This window comes from Chenopodium album, chromosome 18, assembly GCF_948465745.1.
Source record: "Chenopodium album chromosome 18, dcCheAlbu1.1, whole genome shotgun sequence".
Lineage (NCBI taxonomy): Eukaryota > Viridiplantae > Streptophyta > Magnoliopsida > Caryophyllales > Amaranthaceae > Chenopodium > Chenopodium album.
The window spans coordinates 45,783,886-45,790,584 of record NC_137851.1 but is presented as its reverse complement, the minus strand read 5'-3'; the positions used below and the strand labels follow the sequence as shown (position 1 = coordinate 45,790,584).

General features: G+C 41.2%; 1 non-coding gene across 1 annotated transcript; it reads left to right on the top strand.

The window, feature by feature from the left end:
• Window positions 1-5,938: 5,938 nt before the first annotated feature.
• On the top strand, window positions 5,939-6,045 carry LOC145593388 (small nucleolar RNA R71). Its single transcript, XR_014102720.1, has one exon. It is a non-coding gene; the product is annotated as a small nucleolar RNA R71 (small nucleolar RNA).
• Window positions 6,046-6,699: the final 654 nt, after the last annotated feature.

Here is a 6,699-nt window from a genome sequence, read left to right as displayed (position 1 = left end):
CAAAAATGTTTTTTTTTTTTTTTTTTAGAGGAAAAAGGGATTAAAAGGAAAATATAAACAAGAAAAGAAGGGAAGGAGTTACCATTGATCTTGATGTAGTAGTGTCTCTTATATACAAGGTGATAAAAGAGTAGTGATTAGTAGCAAAGCAAACAAGGACTATTATGAGTGGATCATACACATACGAGTTAAACAATCATTCCACAATTCATAAATAAATCGTCATTTGCAAAACTAGGACAATTATATCACAAGCTCACTTGAATTCATTTTACTATCAAAGACACTAGTCGAATCATCAAGCCAAATGACTACAAGCAAAGATAATATATACAAAGTCTAAACTAATTAAAGGAAGCACTCTTTTTTTTTTTTTATTACCAATTTTTTTTTTTTTTTTTTTTTTTTTTTTTTTTTATTTTTTTTTTTTTGGAGGGGAAAGAGGTACTAGCTAAAGAATTTGGATTAAGGGAGGAGGAACTAGCTAAAGAAGATTAGGAGAGGGAAGGAGAAGAGGCAGGAAGGAGAAACTAACTAAAGAATTTGGATTAAGGGCTTTGGATTTTTGGGTTTTGGATTTTAGGGAAGGAGAGGAGGCTCATCAACAAATATCATTATCAACAGAGAAGCACATAAACCAAACCAAGCTCATCAAAATGCAAACATTCAACCATTAACTAACCAATCAAGACAAACGGAGCATAATCAAATTAAGCACGAAACTAGCAACATCAAATCCCAACTCCTATGCAAGGCCTAAATACTCCCCCAAGCTAGACATGTAGTCACCGTTTCAATGAAACAAAATAGGCAATGAAGTAACCTCCCCCAAGCTTGGGATTGGCACCGTCCTCGGTGTCCCAAGAAGTGAAAAGGGGCAATGAAACGGTGACTAAAATGCCTAGATCATCTAATTATGCCGGCGTCCCGGCGAATAGTGATAATTGTAGTTAATATCTACATCACTAGAAGTGGCCGGGGCGTCTACATAAGGAGGCAGATCATAGTTGGGGCAAGTGCGGTAATGGCCAAAGTCCGGCACACCTTGCTCACCCCAACCACCATCATAGCCGGGTGGGAACCCGTAATGCCCCCTTAGGGGGGGATCGAGCACCTCCGAAGATGAACTATCTCCACTAACCTCGGGGAAAAAGTAATAGCTAGGGTCGCCCCTATAATCACTTCCCCCTGGTTGTGTGTAGTCATAAGGGGGAAAGGAGCGAAGCTCCTCAATTGAACTACGCGGGCCTTGCCAAAAGGGGTAGGTGGGTTGGCCATTGTTCCAACCCGCTACCGGCCCTTCTTGAACGGGACGGTTGGGATAGTTGAGGTAAGGGAGAAAGTCTCCCCTCTCAACTTGATGTTGGTAGCTTCTCTCCGCTACAAAACTTTGGTACTCATTTTGTTCAAGAAGTCTTTGATTGGTTAGATTTAATTGGTTGAAAGCAATTTCCACATCAAAGAGAGAAGAGGAGGAAGAGGAACCATCTACCCTAGATTGGGGAATGGAGGATGTACTCATACGACGGGGTATGGGTACATTCTCGCCACCACCGGCCATACCTCGTGGGAGTTGATCTCTTGGCACTTGCCATGTGTCCCCCACCGAGTTATTAACCGCCGGATTTGGGAGAGTGCAATAGTGCACCCCATTGACCTTCCAACTATAGCGAAGATTTCGGCCCGGAATTTCACTAAGGAACTTCATATCACTAAGTGCCTTAAGATCAAGCATGTTAGAACTTTGGACCGGGGTCATTTGGTCTAGAAAAGACCCAAACCCTAACTTCCTCGCAATAATTGAAATCATTCCCCCGCATCTAATCTCTCCGCTCATCTCTCCACTTTCTCTTATTTCAATACATCTCTTGATGAACAAGTATCCCATGTTCACATGCCCTTCCACATTTCCTTCGAATCTTGAAGCTAGAAAGAGGCATTTGATCTCCTCTTTAGTTAGCTTCCCTAAGTCTTGTTTAGAAAAACAAGCATAGCTCATGATTCGCATGAAAATTCGAAGGACGGGGTGGATAATGTGGCTAGCATGGCTAGACCGGGTTGTGAAATTGGGATACCCCGCAATGGTATTCCACCACACTTGCTCCTCATAACTTGAGAAGTAAGTACCATTGGGGTCATAGACTTGGTTGAGGGTGGGCCATTCAAAAATTTCGTTCAATCTCGTCAAAGTTAAGGTTTTTTCGACATTGAACATTCTAAATTTTATTTCGCATTCCAATGGCTCATCCTCAAGGCTTATGCGTTTCATAGAAACCGATGAAAGGAATTCAAGAGTTAGGGAAGAAAATGTTTCTTCCGCAAGGTCCAAGAAGTCTAGCCAACCGAAGTTTTCGGCTACTCTTCTAATTCCCTCATCGACCCCTAGAAGTCGCATTGAATGTTGATGATAGAATCGGGTTGGAATAATCTTTCGTTTGGAAAGGTCATCGAAAGGCTTTTTAAATCGTTTATCGATTTTTAAAGTTGGTGGTGGGTTAGGGTTTTCTCGTTGTGAAGGGGATGAGGATGTTTGAGGCTCACTTGTTTTTCTTTTCTTAATCCCTCCAATGAATTTCTTCATTTTTTTTTTAGTTTGGAAAAGGGTAATTGGGAAAAACACTCAACAACAAACAACTCCACACACACCCTTAACTTCAAACCCCCTTTAAAAATCCAAATGTACCTGTTCCACAACACAACCAACAATATATTCCAACACACAAATTCCCAACAACAATGCACTTCACTAATTTCACACAAATCACATTCACAAGATCACAATGTTTAAGCAAATTTTCAATCATAATTTCAACTATTCTAAAAATCATTCACAATTTTCTCTAACAATTCTCCATAAAACATCAATAATTGTTCAATTCCAACCAATCATGCAATGAACTACACAATTTGTATGAAATAAACAATAATTAAGAAAATTTGAAAAAGAAAGTTGAGTAGAGAAGTGGATTATACCAAATAGAGTATGAAAATACTCTAAAATCCTCCAAGACTACCCAAATTTGCTCCTCCTTCTTCAATCCTTCACCTTTTTGCTCTTGTTCTTCAATGGAGATTTTGTGGGTTTTCGAATTTTTGACCAAATTTGTGAATTTTTGTGATTTTTAGAAAGAGAATTGGAAGGAGAATAAGAATATGTGAATTTTGAGTGAAAAAATTGAAGGTTTGATGATGATTTTGATGAGAGAAGGTAGAGAAGATGGGGTTTTTAGAGTGAGAAAGAGGTGGGTAAAGAGGAGAGAGAAGATGAATATGGGTAAATGAGAGGTGGAGAATGAGAGAGAGTAAAAAGAGATAAGGAAAAAAAATCTTTTTTTTTTTACACGGCAGGGGTGGAGCGCCCGCTCCGGTAGAGTGGAGCGCCCGCTCCTGCCTTTGGAGGAAGCTACTGCCTGCTTTTCGTCAGTAGGAGCGGGCGTGCAGGGTGTTAGGAGCGCCCGCTCCTACAATTTCTGAAGTTTCTGCCATTTTTCCAAAACTCAATTTTTTTTTTTTTTTTTTTTTCGAGAGCTGAATATAGGAGCGGGCGTGCAGGTGGTAAGGAGCGCCCGCTCCTACATTTTCTATAGTTCCTGCCCAATTTTGAGTATACAGGAGCGGGCGTGCACTCCTTCAGGAGCGCCCGCTCCTAAATTTGCTGGAGTTCCTGCTCTATTTGCTACTAGTAGGAGCGGGCGTGCACTCGGGTAGGAGCGCCCGCTCCTAACTGGAGTCTCAAATCTGCCTCATTTTCTTTTCTCCAAGCAAATTACCTACATCAAAACAAAACACTAAACAAAACATTCAAAATGTTAAGTGTTAGTTTAAGCTCTTTCATCTCTCTCTCTCGTTTTTTTTTTCTTGAGTAAAAGCAAAAATACTCGGGTTGCCTCCCGGGAGCGCTTCTTTAACGTCACTAGCTTGACGCAAATTCGAAAAGTATCCTCAAGGTGGGATAAAGTTCGAAACCAAATTGTCACCATTGTTTTCATTGTTACAACTTGCCATCTTGGGCAAAACCAAATTGTTTCCTTGACTAACACCTACAACAAATTCATTTTTATCATCTTTCTTTGAATCCTTCTTCCTTTTTCTCTTTGACTTTCCCTTCCTCTTCTTCTTGGAAGCCTTGATGTCACCTCCTTCATCCTTGTGAGCGTCGGACTCACCATCTTCAAGCATAGTCTTGAGGCAAGCAAGCATGGCAATCACCTCATCAAACCTATCCAAACTTTGCTTTGACTCATGAACATTGAAAAGAGGATTAGTAGCACAAAGCATTCTCAACATATGCAAATCATTATCACTAATAGCATCTAAGGTCATGCAATCTTTCATGGGGGAAGGACATCCTCTCTTAGGGTCAATGGTAAGACAAAATTCATCATCACCCACATTTAATGTGAGTTTTCCTTCCCTAACATCAATGATTGCACCACCCGTTTCTAAGAAAGGCCGACCTAGGATAATAGGGGTGAGGGCATCTTCCGTCATTCCTAGCACAATAAAATCAACCGGAATGGTGAAATTACCTACCTTGAGAGGGACATCCTCAACCTTACCCTTAGGGAATTTGGTGGATCCATCGGCAAGTTGAAGAGTGACATTAGTGGGTACCAAACCACCTATACCAAGCTTCTCATAAACCGAAAAAGGCATCAAACTCACACTAGCTCCTAGATCACATAGGGCATTTTCAAAGGAAACGTTCTAGATAGAGCAAGGAATAGAGAAACTTCCGGGATCTTTTAGTTTAGTGGGAGAGTGGTTTTTGATAATTGCACTACAATTTTCGGTTAAGCTCACCGTGGTGGACTCACTCATGACAACCATCTCATCCTCACTTGACTTAGACTCCTCACATTGTTTTTCTTCTCTAACCTCCTCATTTTCACTCTTTTTTTGCAGGCTCATGGGTGGAGTTTCATCTATGCTAGTCCCAAATCCAGTCATGATTGCCTTACAATGTTCTTCTTGACTAGGTGAAGAGATGCTAGAATTGTTGCTTTTAAGTGCATTAACTAGTTGAGTTAATTGAGTTTCTAGCATCTTATTGTGAACTTGCACTTTCTTGATGGACTCCTCTAAGTCATTGGTTTTCTTGGTTTGAGAATTAACAAATTTTTCCATTGTTGCTTCTAGACTTGAATTAGGAGGGGGAGCTTGAAGTTGGAGAGGAGGTTGAGGGATAGGAGCAAGGGTAGGTCTATTTCCTCCATTAAAACCGGGTGGGTTATGATTAGACGAATATTGACCTCTTTGGTGATACCTATTGTCATTTTGTTGATTAACTTGGTTGTTTGACACATAGTTACCATTACCTTGGTTCCTATAGTTTCCTTGATTATTTTGAACATTCCTTTGGCCACTATATTGACCTTGACCATTTCCTTGGGTTTGGCCCCCTTTCCAACCAAAGTTTGGGTGATGTTTCCATCCCTCATTGTAGGTGTTGGAATAAGGGTCATACCTAGGATTGGTTTGACCATTGTTTATTGCATTTACTTGTTCCATGGAAGGGGAAGGGGAACATGCATCATTTAGCAAATAGCATTCCGAAGTCACATGATCATTACTTCCACAAGCATCACAAGACATCATTTGTATTGACATGTTATCATTTAAAGAACTAGATACATGCGAATTTTGGCGTGGGGAAGGGGATAGAGAAGAGGATTGCAATTGATCAAACTTAGAAGATAAAGCATCTAATTTTGAATTAATCATGTTTATAGCATTTACCTCATACTTTCCTCCTTTCTTGGAAGTGCTTCTCTCATCGGGGCTCCAATCGGTGTAGTTTTGAACTACATCCTCAATGATCTTTAGTGCCTCCGTGGGTGGCTTGTTCATGATAGGTCCTCCCGATGCTCCATCCAAGAGTATGCGGTCCGATCTCAAGAGTCCTCTATAAAACCCATGGAGCAAGAGCCAATCTTCCATGCCATGGTGGGGGCATTGTTGTTGGTAGCTCTTGAATCTCTCCCAAGCATCATAGAGGGATTCGTCGGGCTCTTGTTGGAAGTTAGAAATCTTGGACCTCAACTCCGCCGTTTTCCCAAGAGGAATGAACCTCCCAAGGAATGCCGAAGTCACCTCATTCCAAGTATTCAATGAGTTTGGAGGCAATCTATCAAGCCAATCACTTGCCTTGCCCGTTAAAGAGAATTTGAACATGCTTAAGAGAATGTACTCCGGAGTCACCCCATTTGCCTTTACGGTACTACAATACCGTGTGAATTGCTTGAGATGTGCAATGGGATCTTCATGCTTTGACCCGGAGAATTGATGACCCTCAATCAAGGTGATAAGGGCGGGCCTTATCTCAAAGTTGTTTGCTTCAATAGAGGGAGTAGCAATCCCACTTGCTTCTTGATATGGAGGAGGAACACCAAACTCTCTCAAAGTCTTGTTCGGAGCGGCCATTTCAAATTGGTGAAGAGGTGGAGAAGTTGGAGAATTTGTCCTTGGTGACTCTAATGGAATGGTGTCTCCACTAGACTCACTAGAACTAGAATGATCGGACTCAACTACCACTTGTGCCTCACTTGATGTGGCACCACAAGCTATAGCCCTCTTTTCTCTTCGATTTGCCCTTACTACCTTTTCAAGCTCGAGATTCAACGGCACAAGAGGAAGTGTCCTATTGCTGCGTTTGGGCATAAACAAAGAAGACTAGAAGGGAGATTAGTAGGTTAGTCA